At 52.5% G+C, this 13517-nt stretch overlaps 2 long non-coding RNA genes across 6 annotated transcripts in view; one reads left to right on the top strand and one right to left on the bottom strand.

Annotated features, from left to right (window-relative positions):
• Positions 1 to 1767: 1767 nt before the first annotated feature.
• On the top strand, positions 1768 to 11805 carry LOC135274316 (uncharacterized). Of its 2 annotated transcripts, XR_010342167.1 has the most exons (5): positions 1768 to 1816; positions 3515 to 3696; positions 7128 to 7254; positions 9579 to 9683; positions 10702 to 11805. It is a non-coding gene; the product is annotated as an uncharacterized LOC135274316 (long non-coding RNA). The 2 variants fall into 2 exon arrangements; XR_010342166.1 differs by lacking the exon at positions 1768 to 1816 and having other exon boundaries at positions 2430 to 3696.
• The window catches only part of LOC135274314 (uncharacterized), a 29920-nt gene continuing 28061 nt past the window's right edge, over positions 11659 to 13517 (bottom strand). For all 4 annotated transcript variants that reach the window (XR_010342165.1, XR_010342164.1, XR_010342163.1 and 1 more), the window contains one exon: positions 11659 to 13451. This is a non-coding gene — a long non-coding RNA (uncharacterized LOC135274314). The remainder of the gene's footprint in view (positions 13452 to 13517) is intronic.

The raw sequence follows: 13517 nt of genomic DNA, 5'->3' as shown, positions 1-13517 counted from the left end.
TCGAGGAAGCCAAGGATTTAGGTCAATTGATTAAAATTCACTATAGGTACCTGTCAACCATCCATGACCGGTGTCCGCTGACAGAAAAGGTACATGAGCTGTATCCTGCAGGTGTGGACGCTGCTGGGTGCACGAGGCTGTCTGCCTGCTTCGGTATTTTGTTGTTTTCAAGCTTTTGTCCTGTAGAGTATTCTTTAAGGAAGAACCAGCTCAAACGAGGTTACAAGCGAATGCCCCAGGCCAGCCACACTGGCTCACGCCTGTAATCCCAGCAGTTTGGAAAACTGAGGTGAGTGAGTCTTATGAGGCTAAGAGGTCAAGACCAGCCTGGGAAACATAGCAAGACTCTGTCTTTACAAAAAATTAAAAAGATTAGCAGACATGGTAGCGCACAGCTGGAGGCCCAGCTGCTTGAGAAGCTGTAGTGGGAGCACTGTTTGAGGCCAGGAGTTCGAGGCTGCAGTGAACTATGATCACACCACCGCACTCTGCACTGCAGCTTAGGTAACAGAGAAAGACCCAGTCTCTTAAAACAAAGATAAACAGGAGGAGGAGTGCCCTATCAGTAGAAACTGTATCTAAGAGCAACATGAGAACTGTGTGTGATAGTCAGCACTCACTCTGCATTGCTCTTGGATTCAGCTGGAAAGTTGGGTCTGCAGTTGTAGAGGAATAGCACGTCCACTTAAAGAATTCAGGAATAAGCCGGGCGCGGTGGCTCACGCCTGTAATCCCATTTTTCTAAAGGCGCTAACCCTACATCTTTGAGAAATCTTACCTACCTCTACTCCATGGGTTCAAGGGATTCTCCTGTCTCAGCCTCCCAAGTAACTGGGATTACAGGCCAGACCACCACGCCCGACAAATTTTTGCATTTTTAGTAGAGACGAGGTTTCGCCATGCTGTCCAGGCTGGTCTCGAACTCCTGACCTCAGGTGATCCACCTGACTCGGTTTCCCAAAGTGCTGGGATTACAGGCGCGAGGCACCGCGCCCGGCCACAGTGTTTTAAAGTATCACAGCGTAAGTTGAATTTGGGTTCTATCATGTCATCCACGATGTAAAAATCTTTGGAATCCAATTTCGAGAGTCCGTCCTAGGCACAGCAAAGCAGTAATCTGCTGATTTGAAATGTGGGGACTGGGAACCAGGTGTTTTATTGAAAATGTGAGGACGTGATCTCTGAACACCAGTCGCCTGGTAGGTCGCGCCTTCTAGAGGCGGGACCGGAGTCTCCGACGCCCACCCTCGCCGGGCTGCGGAAGGACCGGGGTGCCCGGGCCGCGCCGGGCGTTTAGGGCAGCAGCTCGCCCCGCCCGGCGTTTCCGTGTGAGGTTCGGACTTCACGGGCCTTTCACGACTGTTTTCTGGGGCGAGCTCACGTCGGGTTTTCCTCCGTGCGCCGTTCCCCGGGCGCGCCCGCGTCTGCCCCGGCTCCCAGGGCGGAGGGATCCCCGGCAGGCTCGCCCGCCCAGCGCAGGTGCGCGCCTCCTGCCCGCGGGGCAGCGCCACACGGACCCCTGGGAGCCCCCGAGCCCGCCACGCGCCGACCCGGGACATGGTGCGGACCCCGTTCCTCCGCCCTCTGAGCGGACGGACCCGCAGGGCGACCCCGCGCCCGCTCCGCCCCGCCCAGGCCGGCGGGTCTCCGGGGTCTCCACTCGGCGGGAGGACGGAGCGGCAGGAGGAAGAGGCCGAGCTGGGAGAGCCCCCGCCCCGGGAGGAAGGGGAGGAGGCCGAGCGTTTCCTGGCGCATTCCCGGCCCGCCCGACTGAGTCACTCGGCCCAGGAAACTCTCTGAGCCTCCGCGGACCCAGGTGAGGAGCCCCGTGCGCCCGCGCCCGCCCTGCGGCCTCCGTGAGGTCCGGGTCGCCCTCGGAACCCGGGCCGGCCAGGGCGGCGGGGCCGGGACTGAGCCCCCCGGCGGCGCGGCCTCCGGGATCGCCCTGGCCCCAGCGTGTCCAGCTCACGGCCCCGGGCTCGAGGTCCCCGCGTCCCTAAACCGCTCCCCACCCGGCTTCCAGGTCCCTGCACCCCCTACACCGCGCCCCCCGGGTTCCAGGTCCCTGCGGCCCACCCGGGCTCGAGATCCCCGCGCGCCTAAACCGCGCTCCCCCCGGCTTCCAGGTCCATGCGCCCCTAAACCGCGGCTCACCCGGGTTCCAGATCCCCGCGCCCCTAAACCGCGCCCCCCGGGTTCCAGGTCCCTGCACCCCCTAAACCGCGGCCCACCCGGGCTCCAGATCCCCGCGCCCCCTAAAGCGCTTCCCCCGGGCGCCGCACCCCAGGCTTGTCGGCCTCGGCTCCGAGCTCCACTTCCCCCACGCTCCCGGCCCGGCGCCCGGATCCCGGATTCCGCTCCCGGCACGTGGCGCGGCTCCCGTGGGGCAGGGACACCTCCGTGTTTGTTTCTCGGGTTTTTGTTGGAAACTAAGGGGCAGGCAGATTGCTGGCGTTGCCCTCAGCTCGCGCAGCGGGATCTGAACCCGTTTTGGTTTCGTGCCCCGTGAGGACCTGAGGGAGCCTGGTCCGCGGGGCCGTTCCGCACATTCCTGGAGAGGAGTTTTGGGGTTTGTTGAGGAGGCGCGATTGTCACGGGGGCAGCGCTGTTTCGCACGAGCCTTCCGAAGTGGGTGTTTTCAGCCTGAAATGCGTGAGCTTCGTTTGCAGCACATTGTGGGTGTGACTAGAAGGGGGCAAGAGTAACTGGGAAACGGGGTTGAATGAGCGGGTTTTTTTTTGTTTTTTTTAAACGGAGTTTCGCTCTTGTTACCCAGGCTGGAGTGCAATGGCGCGATCTCGGCTCACCGCAACCTCCGCCTCCTGGGTTCAGGCAATTCTCCTGCCTCAGCCTCCCGAGTAGCTGGGATTACAGGCCCGCCCCACCGCGCCCAGCTAATTTTTTGTATTTTTAGTAGAGACGGGGTTTCACCATGTTGACCAGGATGGTCTTGATGTCTTGACCTCGTGATCCACCCGCCTCGGCCTCCCAGTGCTGGGATGACAGGCGTGAGCCACCGCGCCCGGGCCATTTTGTACTTTTAATTCATCTGATCTTTCAGGTATTTATTTGCTGTCAGCTTCAACCTGACTGTCCGTTTTTGGTGGTCCTCACCCTGGCCTTGGTTAGGCACGGAAGGAGCTTGCTGCTTTTTAAAGAAGTATTTTGGAAACATCTCGATTTTTTATGATGGCGTCCTTTAGCAAAGGGACGAGATGGAACTAACTAGGAGATACATTTTTGTTTTACCTTGAAAGTTACCAGGAAGAAAACATCTCTCCCCTTTTTTCACTTCTGACAATTAGAGCATCTGAGTGATGATGGTGCAGAGCAGGCCGCTGGGAGCTGCTCTCAGTAAGGGGCTGGCTGCCCACGCTGTAAACACCTGGGCCTGGAGCCCTGCTGGGCGGATCTTTACTAATGAGGAGGAGTGACTGCAGGTGCTTGAACCTGGGACGTGGGATTGGCTCCTCACTGACCTGCAGTTTTCTGCCCTCCTGCTTCCTCTGCACAGAGAAACGCCACTGAGCGCTTCTGCGGGGAGGGGAGGCGCCTGTGCCACGCGGAGGGGAGGAAGGACTTTGTGTCCGAAGCCTACCTGATCACGCTGGGCAAGTTCATCAGCATGTTCGCGGTGCTGGATGAGCTGAAGAACACGAAGTGCAGCGTGAAGAATGACCACTCGGCATACGAGAGGTGAGCGCTGGCCTTGCGCCACACCACGGGCCCTCCTGAGAGCACCCGGCTCAGTGGCCTGTCTCGCGCATAGCACGTTGTGTGTCCATGTGGGTGAAGTCATCACTTCCGGTAGGCAGCAGCGACTTCTCAGTGTCCGGGCTGTGTGAGCACCTGCTCTGAGGAATAAGGTGAGCGGAGCCGGCAGATAAGTGCATATGGCTTTGCAAAGCTAGAGCAGGCTCTGGGCACCCTGGCTGTCCTCACATATCACGGAGGACCTCCGCGCCCCTGGGAACACAGACACGCACAAGATACAGGCCCAGCTCACACAGCACAGGCATCGGGCTCAGGGAGCATCTTGGCAAGGTGGCAGGTGGCCTCTGCAGCCCGCCTTGGACGTCAGGGCTGCGGTCCTCGGTGCTGGTCATTCGCCGGCAGGGGTCCCCAGCACGTGAGCCACCATCCCAGTATCAAAGGGACGGGACCCATGCACAGTCACGGACTGTCTTGAGGTCACACTGCACTTCCAGGTCCTCCATGCAGCTCCCCTCCCTGGCGGTTTTCTTTTTGGTTGTAGAGAGCTTCTAGAGATGCTGAAGAGACAGGCAGAAGAGGTGGGCACGGCCCGGTGTGTGCTTCTGGAGCACTGCGGGGTGGTGGGTGGCAGACAGGCCGGCAGGGCACACAGCGTGCTGCCTCCCGATGCGTTCGTTCTGCTTACCCTGTGCTCTGTGCTGCTGAGGACATGTTTTGCTAGAATGAGATGCTGACTTCTATTTCTTCTACTAAGTAAGGCATCTCAGCTCTAAAATTAAATTTGAAGAGACCTTACTTTGCATCTCGATATGCTCTAGTTATGTTGCATCTTAAATCATACAACTGTTGCGATGTCTTTATTTAAAAAAAAACCCACTTGGGATAAAATGAGGCAGCAGTAGGAGTCGAGCCAGGTCAGGCAGAGTTTTAAGCCTCATTCGTGTGAAATAAGGCAGTGGTCCATTTATCACCTAAAATCACCAGCTCTGCACAGAAGCCTAGATCTTCAGAACTAGAGAAAGGCCTCTGGAGTTGACCTGTGAGCCCCTCTCGGGTTGGAAGTCTGAAGGGTCCTGTTTGATAACAGCATCTGTGGGATCCTGACCTCGGGACTCGATGGTTGGCGTGGGCTCGTGGTCCCAGCCGCACAGCCCAGTCCTGGGTGATTTTCAGCAGCCTTCTCAGCCACTGTTTTGGCTTTTCAGGTGAATGGGGCAGGTGGCCGGCATCAGTGGTTTTCGATATTTAAAAGTACTTAAAAGTTGTGGATTTTTTTCCTTTTAGCAGCAGTGCCTTTATTCTAAAGTCTAGTCTGTAAAACAGTTTACAGATGGGGCTGCTTTGTCAAGGCGGTGGGGAGGATTCCTCTCCAGCAGCCCCCTTCCCCAGTGTCTTCACCACCTCCGGGTTCCGCTGAGCACCAGACAGTGGGCCTGGGGCAGCTCCAAAGCTCTTACAGCTGCCTCTTCGTCTGACCGCCGTCTGGGACCCCCGTTGGTTCACCTTCCCAGACCATCATCACTCCCAAGACCCGCGCCACACACACTCACACATGCACCTGCTGGTAGCTGCTAGGATGACCTCTTCTAAGTGTCATGTTATGGTGAGGCTTGAGGAAAAAAGAAAATAGTATTCTCGACCCCTTCCATAGTCTCCCCACCCGCCGCCTCAGCAAGTACTCAGATCAATAAAGCAAACGTGGCCAGGTGCAATGGCTCACACCTGTAATCCCAGCACCCTGAGAGGCTGAGGCAGAAGGATCATTTGAGTCCAGCCTGGGTAACATAGAAAGACCTGATCTGTAAAAAAAAAAAAAAAAAAAAAAGCCAAAAAAAACTAGCCAGGCATGGTGGTATGCACCTGTGGTCCCAGCTACTCAGGAGGCTGAGGTTGGAGAATCACTTGAGATCAGGAGGTCGAGGCTACAGTGAGCTGTGATTGTACCACTGTACTCCAGCCTGGGTGACAGAGTGAGACTCTCTGTCTATTTAAAAAATAAATAAATAAAATAAAAGGAAACTTTTTTTTTTTTTTGAGACAGCATCTCACTAGCCCAGGCTGGAGTGCAGTGGCGTGATCTCGGCTCACTGCAATCTCCACCTCTCCTGGATTCAAGCAATTCTCCTGCCTCAGCCTCCCGAGTAGCTGGGATTTACATAGGTGAACCACCACACCCAACTAATTTTTATATTTTTAGTAGAGATGGGGTTTCACCATGTCGGCCAGGTCTTAAACTCCTGACCTCAAAGTGATCTGCCTGCCTTGGCCTCCCAAAATGCTGGGATTACCGGTGTGAGCGACCATGCTTGGACCAGGAAACATGTTTTAAAAGGCAAAGAATGTTACTGTATCAGTTAATACTAGGTTTAACTGTATGTAATGGTTTGAAGCCCAGTGAAGTAACAGTGGCTTTAAAAAGATGGCAGTTTTTTTGTGTCTCCTGAAAAGTCCTGAGTTAGGTGGTCTGCAGCTGATTGTGGGCTCCCGCTGTCCTGCTGTTCTGCTTCACATGTTGCCTCGTGGTCCTAGATGGTTGCTTAGGCTCTAGCTGTCTTTTCTGAATTCCAGTCAGCAGGAAGAAAGGGGAAAGTTGGGCTCCACGCTCCTTTATGAGTAGACTTTTGAGTGCTTGTCAGTGCTCAGCATGGCCTTGCGGTTTTGTATTGTTGGGCCTCATTGTACGGGTCCTTCTGTGCACACCAAATTGTGCAGCTACAAATTGGTGGCAAAAGCCAGGGCTCTGTCTCAGGACTTTGGGCACCAGTGGTCCCTGAGGTGGCCTGGGGAGGTGTGGTCCACAGGGTTCCCAGCAGAGAACCTCATCAGTGCCAGCTGTCTTCATGGCAGGGCTTGTGGGAGTCACGGAGGTGGCGGTGACCTGTCTCAGACTCAGAGTTGAGCAGCCCTGTGCCCCTAGATGAGGTGGGCGCCTTCCAGTGTAGGGCAGAGGTCAGTGTACAGGGGCCCTGCAGGAAGCCCGTCAGCTGTGACCATCGGGGTGGAGAGCGGTCCCAGGCTGTGCAAGGCACGTCTAAGTTGGCAGAAGACTGACCTGGAGTACACGGCCAGAGATGCCTGAAAGGGCTGAAATCAAAAGCTGGCCTCAGATCAATCCACGTTTCTGCAGATGACTGTAGAGGAAAGGGATCCCATTCAAATCAGGCATTTTTTCTCTTTTATGGGGCATGTTGGTGCATTTTGGGATGAACTCTTTTTGTTTTCAAAGGGCTGCTCAATTTCTACATAAAACGGCAGATCCGCAGTCCAGCCAGGAATCGCAGAATCTGGCCATGTTCCTGGCCAATCACAACAATATCACACAGCTAAGGCTGGTGTTTGCACACTCAGGGTGATGGGCTCAGCTGCCGGCCGGGCACCAGGCCTGCGCATGAGTCTCTTGCTCTGTGTTTCAGTCTCTGCAGCAGCAGCTCGAAGTGATTTCTGGCTACGAAGAGCTCCCGGCAGACATCGTGAATCTGTGTGTGGATTACTACGAGAACAGGATGTATCTGACGCCCAGTGAGAAACATGCTTCTCAAAGTACGTGTGTGGGGATGCCAGCCTGTGGCACGGCCGAGGGACAGCCTTGCTCTTGTCAGTAGGCTGTGCTTGCTTCCTCTAGAGTCCTTTTGCCAGCTGTGTCTCATTCGCATGCTGTCGTGTGCGTGAGCAGCGCCCTGCCCTTGCACACACCTGCACCACAGACTCTCAGCACAGCCACGAGTGTGTCACATGCTGACCCTGGGAGAAGGTGCCAGCCAGGAGGTCTGGGTCAAAAATTCTCTCAGCATTAAGCTGCTCTTTTGTTTTATTTTTGAGGCAGGGTCTTGCTCTTGACCAGCCTGGAGTGCAGTGGCACGATCACAGCTCATTGTAGCCTCAACCTCCTCCCACCTCAAGCAATCCTCCCACCTCAGCCTCCCAAGTAGCTGGGACTACAGGTGCATGCCACCATGCCTGGCTAATTTTTAATTTTTTTTTTTTTTTTGAGATGGAGTTTCGCTTTTGTTACCCAGGCTGGAGTGCAATGGCACGATCTCGGCTCGCCGCAACCTCCGCCTCCTGGGTTCAGGGAATTCTCCTGCCTCAGCATCCTGAGTAGCTGGGTATTTTTAAATTTTTTGTAGAGAGAGAATCTTGCCATGCTGCACAGGCTTTTCTCAAACTCCTGGGCTCAAGCAACCCTCCTGCTTTAGCCTCCCAAAGCTCTGTGATTACAAGCTTGAGCCACTGCACCCAGCCTTTTTTTTTTTTTATTTGAGACAGGGTCTTGCTCTGTCACCCAGCCTGGAGTGCAGTGGTGCAGAAGACACAGCCCACTGTATCCTCAACCTCCTTGGCTCAAGTAATCTTTCCGCCTCAGGCTCCTGAGTAACTGGGACCACAGGCATTGGCACCAATGCCAAGCTAAGTTTTTGAATTTTTGTAGAGATGAGGTCTTACTTTGCTGCCCGGGCTGGTCTTGAACTCCTGGGCTCAAGCAATCCTCTTGCCTTGTCTCCTGCAAAGTGCTGAGATTACAGGTGTAAGCTACCACGCCCAGCCTTTAAGCTGCTTTGTGACAGAGGTTACCCAAGATTCTACTTGTCAAGGATGTGATTCCTAGGGTTTCGATACCTGTGTCATCCATCATAATTAAAGTAGCCTTTCGTTGGGTCACCATATTCTTTATTATTATTCATATAATCTGCGTTTTCATCTGTGTTTCTCTTGTTTATTTTTGAGACAGAGTCTCGCTCCGTTGCCCAGGCTGGAGTGCAGTTGCACAATCTCAGATCACTGCAACCTCCGTCTCCGGGGTTCAAGTGATTCTCCTGCCTCAGCCTCCCAAGTAGCTGGGATTACAGGCGCCCATCACCACCATGCCCAGCTATCATTTGCGTTTCTCACAGGAAAGATGGGCAGCAGTTCCCTTTGCTCTATTCTTTACCTCTGCGGGGTGGCCTTGGGGGACCCTTTGCTGGGTGTCCCAGCAGTCCAGCCCCCCAGACTCTTCCTGAGCCAGGAGAGCACTGGCAGGAACTCGGGGCTGAAGGAGTACTGTCCATGGAGTGCTTTGTGACAGCAGAAACTTTGTGTTTGCACCTGCTGGTGTGGGAGCCCTGGCCGCGAGCCCCTGTGGAGCACTGGAGCGTGCAGTTGGCTAGTCCACGTTAAGAATTTTTAGTTTGTGGCCGGGCACAGTGGTTCACGCCTGTAATCCCAGCACTTTGGAGGCTGAGGCGGCGGATCACTTGAGGTCAGCAGTTCAACACCAGCCTGACCATCATGGTGAAACCCTGTCTCTACTAAAAATACAAAAAAAAAAAAAAAAAAATAGCCAGGCATGATGGTGATGGGTGCCTGTATTCCCAGCTACTTGGGAAGCTGAGGCAGGAGAATCGCTTGAACTTGGGAGGCGGAGGTTGCAGTGAGCTGAGATTGCGCCACTGCACTCCAGCCTGGGTGTCAGAGCGAGACTCCATCTCAAAAAAAGAATTTGTAGTTTGCATACACCAAAATGTAACTGGTTACCTGTGGCTACACATTGGACGTTACTTTTAATGGCCAAAAAACCACAATTACTTTTGCACCAAGCTAATAGCTCTAGAATAGCCCTGCTGCTTGGGTTATGCTCGTAGAGGATTTGTTTTTTCAGCTTTTAGCAACCGACCTGGAAGCCAGGCCCCAACTTTTGTAGCACAGTTTCAGTGAGGATAAAATGATGCATTTCAAGCACCAGACAAGCAGCCTAAGGATAGAGCTTTGTGATATGTTTCAAATTGTGCCTTTGAAGTTGTCAGCTGTTACGGTGTAAGTCCTTATGGGTAGTTAGGTTTGCAGTTCTGAGCTTTATTGCATCATTCATTTTGTGGGTTCTTCAGGTGATGGGATTTGGTCTGTACCTGATGGATGGGAGTGTCAGTAACACCTGTAAGTTAGATGCCAAGAAAAGAATAAACTTATCCAGAATTGACAAATACTTCAAGGTGAGTTACATGTTTTTAGATCAATGTTTTTATTGACTTGTGTGCAGTTTGAATTTTGGGGACGTGAGTCCTGTGTGAAAACCCTGTGTGAAACCATGATTACATCAGGAAATGCTGAGGCTGGGTGGAGTCTGGGACACGTGCTTTCTCCTGTCTGCAGAGGCAACCTCGCTGTCTTTCCTTCTGCTGCACTGGCTTTGCCTGGGTGGAGCTTTATACAGAGGGAATTGTGTTGTTTGTACTCTTCTGTGTCTAGCTTCTTTTTTTTTTCGAGATGGAGTCTTGCTCTATCGCCAGGCTGGAGTGCAATGGCGCAATCTCAGCTCACTGCAACCTCCGCCTCCTGGATTCAAGCAATTCTTCCTCCTCAGCCTCCCGAGTACCTGGGACCACAGGCACGCACCACCACGCCCGGCTATTTTTTGTATTTTTAGTGGAGACGGGGTTTCACCGTGTTGGCCAGGATGGTCTTGATCTCTTGACCTCGTGATCCGCCCGCCTTGGCCTCCCAAAGTGCTGCGATTACAGGTGTGAGCCACCACGCCCGGCCTCTGTGTCTAGCTTCTGTCACCAGCCTCTTGTTTGTGAGGTGCATCCTGGAGGGAGCCTGGAGCTCCAATTCATAACTTTCCATCGCGGTGTAGCTTTCCGTCTTACGACTACACCGTAACTTCTCTGTTCCGGTGTTGACCGTCCTCTGTGGGGTGCATACCCAGGGTATTTCTCTTTAATTTTTTTGCATTCTAATTGTTGCTAGTATATAGAAATGCCGCTGATTTCTTCATGACTGTGAAATCTAGCAACAGGGTAGGTTAATTTTAACATTTGAATAGTTTTTGTAGATGTTGGTTTTTAAATTGTATTTTATTCCTCTCAAACCGAATGTAGAGGTTATTTACAGTTTTTTGTAATGAGTTATTTGCAGAGGTAGCATTCAACAGAGTAATTATTAGCATTGCACAGTTTCCTTGTGACTAAACATACATAATGACCGTATTTTTTTGTTCTTTGAATACAGCAACTCCAGGTGGTTCCACGATTTGGGGACATGCAAAATCACTTGAGCCCGGGAGTTGAAGAAGACCAGCCTGGGAAACATAGTGAGATCCAGTCTCCACAAAAAATAAAACTATTATAATTAGCCAGGCTTGATGGCATATGCCTGTAGTCCCACCTAGGTGGAAGGATCGCCTGATCCTGGGAGAGGAGGTTGCAGTTATCAGAGAGCATGCCCCCCTCACCTCAAAAAAACAACAAAAAGAGACGTGGCAGCCAGTTGACGCCCAGCAGCCATTCCTAACGCCTCTGGGAGGAATCCGCTTAACCCCAGGGGGGAAGGCACACCACCGGTGCCGGACATCCTCCTGGTCCACTTGCACTGGCTTTTCCTGGCCTGGGGCACTTTCCCCAACCACTCATGCATGCAGAAACCATTCCTTGTTTCCAAAAGGGAGGACTTGGAAAATACCTGAGAGGCACCTCCCAGGGCCAGACCCTATGAGAGACGGTGACTGGGTACATTTGCCAGAGAGGGCACGGGAAGGTGGCCTCTGAGGGAGGCCCCTGTGACTGCTCAGCTGGCTGGGCCACCTTTGTAGGGCACCCAGGAGCATAGCAGGACTGCTGCAACCACAATGCTGGTAGTGCCACCGCCATGCAGGGCCACACCTCACTGGCCACCCTGGCCAACCCGCTCCCCAGCTATGCCTTGGCAGTTCAGCAATGTCCTTCCGTGAGTGGATGGTTAGAAGGGTAGTGGAGGGAAAGAGGGCTTGGGAGGGATACAGTGGAAGGGGAATGCATTTGACTCAGTGATGAACTTTATGATGTGGGGTGACAGAATGGAACAACCTGGAAGGAGTTAGATGACTCTGGAAGAGTTCTGGACCAGGTTACTTGGTGCCCAGGAGATAATTAGTTTAGACGGTAAAACTGAGGCCCGACCAAGTAGAGGAAGAAGACCAAGATCTTACTATTGGATTATTTTTTCCCCTTTATTTCAATCATAGTCCCCTCATCAAAATATTACTAGTTGGCACTTCATTTCATACAATGTAATCATAGTTTTTGTGAAAACAAAAGGACTATGCCCCATTAATAAAATACAAATGATTTAAAATGATTTTATCACAGATTCGTTTCTTTTGAAATATATATTAGGGATGTATATTTTATAAATATTTAATATAACTCTACTATGTACATATAAATACAAAATAAAGCCTATTATATAAACACAACTACAAATAGACAGCAGGGCCTCTCGGCAGCGTCTTCTGGAATTTCTGAGAAGGTTACCAAGATGAAGAGTAGAACACCAGCTATACAGTGCAGGCTCACATATGGATTGGTATGGGTATAATTTTAAATATAATTTTGATCTGACACAAATTCACATATAAACATTTTTGTTTTTGTTTTTTTGAGGCAGGGTCTCACTCTGTCACCCAGACTGGAGTGCAATGGCACGATGTTGGCTAACTGCAACTTCTGCCTCCCAGGCTCAAGCAGTTCTCCTGTCTCTGCCTCCTGAGTAGCTGGGATTACAGGTGCGTGCCACTAACACCCAGCTAAATTTTTCATTATTATTCTCTTTTAGTACAGACGAGGTTTCACCATGTTAGCAAGGCTGGTCCACTAAAAGAACTGCACTTTGTATTTTTAAGATTGCTGGGAAACATTTGATTCTCTTATTGAGAATCAAAGAGGATAATGAGGTATATTCCCTGCTGAGAGAGGATACACGTAGCTGTTACAGAAATGGCAGCATTACTCCCCAAAAAACCCATGTCTGATATGATGAGGACTTCCCTTCATTCGCTGACATCCAGTGCCTACCAACTGCAGTCAGAGTGCAAGAAGACCCTCCCGGGGGACCCAGGTTCACCCACAGACGTCCAGCTGGTCACACAGGAGGTCATCCAGTGTGGGTACAACGTCGCCAAGCATCTGGTCACCATCACCACCAAAGAGAACAACTGACACGAGCAGGGCGCCACCTCCTTTTTTATTTTTTAAGTGAGGTTAGCCACCTATCTCAGCAAACCCTGTGGGGTGGGTAATGGCTGAGAGACTGACCCTGTGCATCCTGACATTAAAGGCCAGCTCGCTTGGCATGGACTTCCCTCTGCAGCCACACACACACATACACACACACTCAGTCACACATGCTCATGTAACCCACACTTCCTAGTTCAGATCACCTCTCACCTTCAGTGAGGTCTGTAAAATGGGTCAGGGGTGTAACATGCACCCATGGGTGCTGCAAACTGCCGCAATGACGTTTTCCTGAGAAGGGTCACCTGAAACCACTTTGGACACAGCGTCCTGGTGCCTGTGCAAATCCCCTCAGACTCTCGGTGCATCTGCGAGCTGCTGTGCACAGTCACTACATAGCGGCCCTCAGGAAGCCACGGGCACTCACCAGTGCCACAGCAACCCCAGGGGGCTGGATGACTTTGTCCCTCCTGGACGCGCTCCCGCCCTGCACCTTCTGCCCCAGCCCCACCTGCCCGGCTCACACCCACCGCAGGCTCTTGCTTGGGTTTGGCTTACGTTTGTCCGCAGTGTCCAGAAGGCCTGTGCCAGTCCATTTTCACATTGCTATAAAAGAATGCCCAAGGCTGGGTAAAGTGTAAAGAAAGGAGGTTTAAGGCTGGGCGTGGTGGCTCGTGCCTGCAATCCCAGCACTTTTGGAGGCCGAGGTGGGTGGATCACGAGGTCAGGAGATGGAGAGCATCCTGGCTAACATGGTGAAACCTCTCTCTACTGAAAAGACAAAAAAAAATTAGCTGGGTGTGGTGGTGCGTGCCTGTAGTCCCAGTGACTTGGGAG

The sequence above is a fragment of the Aotus nancymaae genome, unplaced genomic scaffold (assembly GCF_030222135.1).
Source record: "Aotus nancymaae isolate 86718 unplaced genomic scaffold, 86718_ANA_hifiasm-v0.15.2.pri h1tg000011l, whole genome shotgun sequence".
Lineage (NCBI taxonomy): Eukaryota > Metazoa > Chordata > Mammalia > Primates > Aotidae > Aotus > Aotus nancymaae.
The sequence above is the reverse complement of the archived record's forward strand: the minus strand, read 5'-3'. Positions and strand labels throughout refer to the sequence as shown.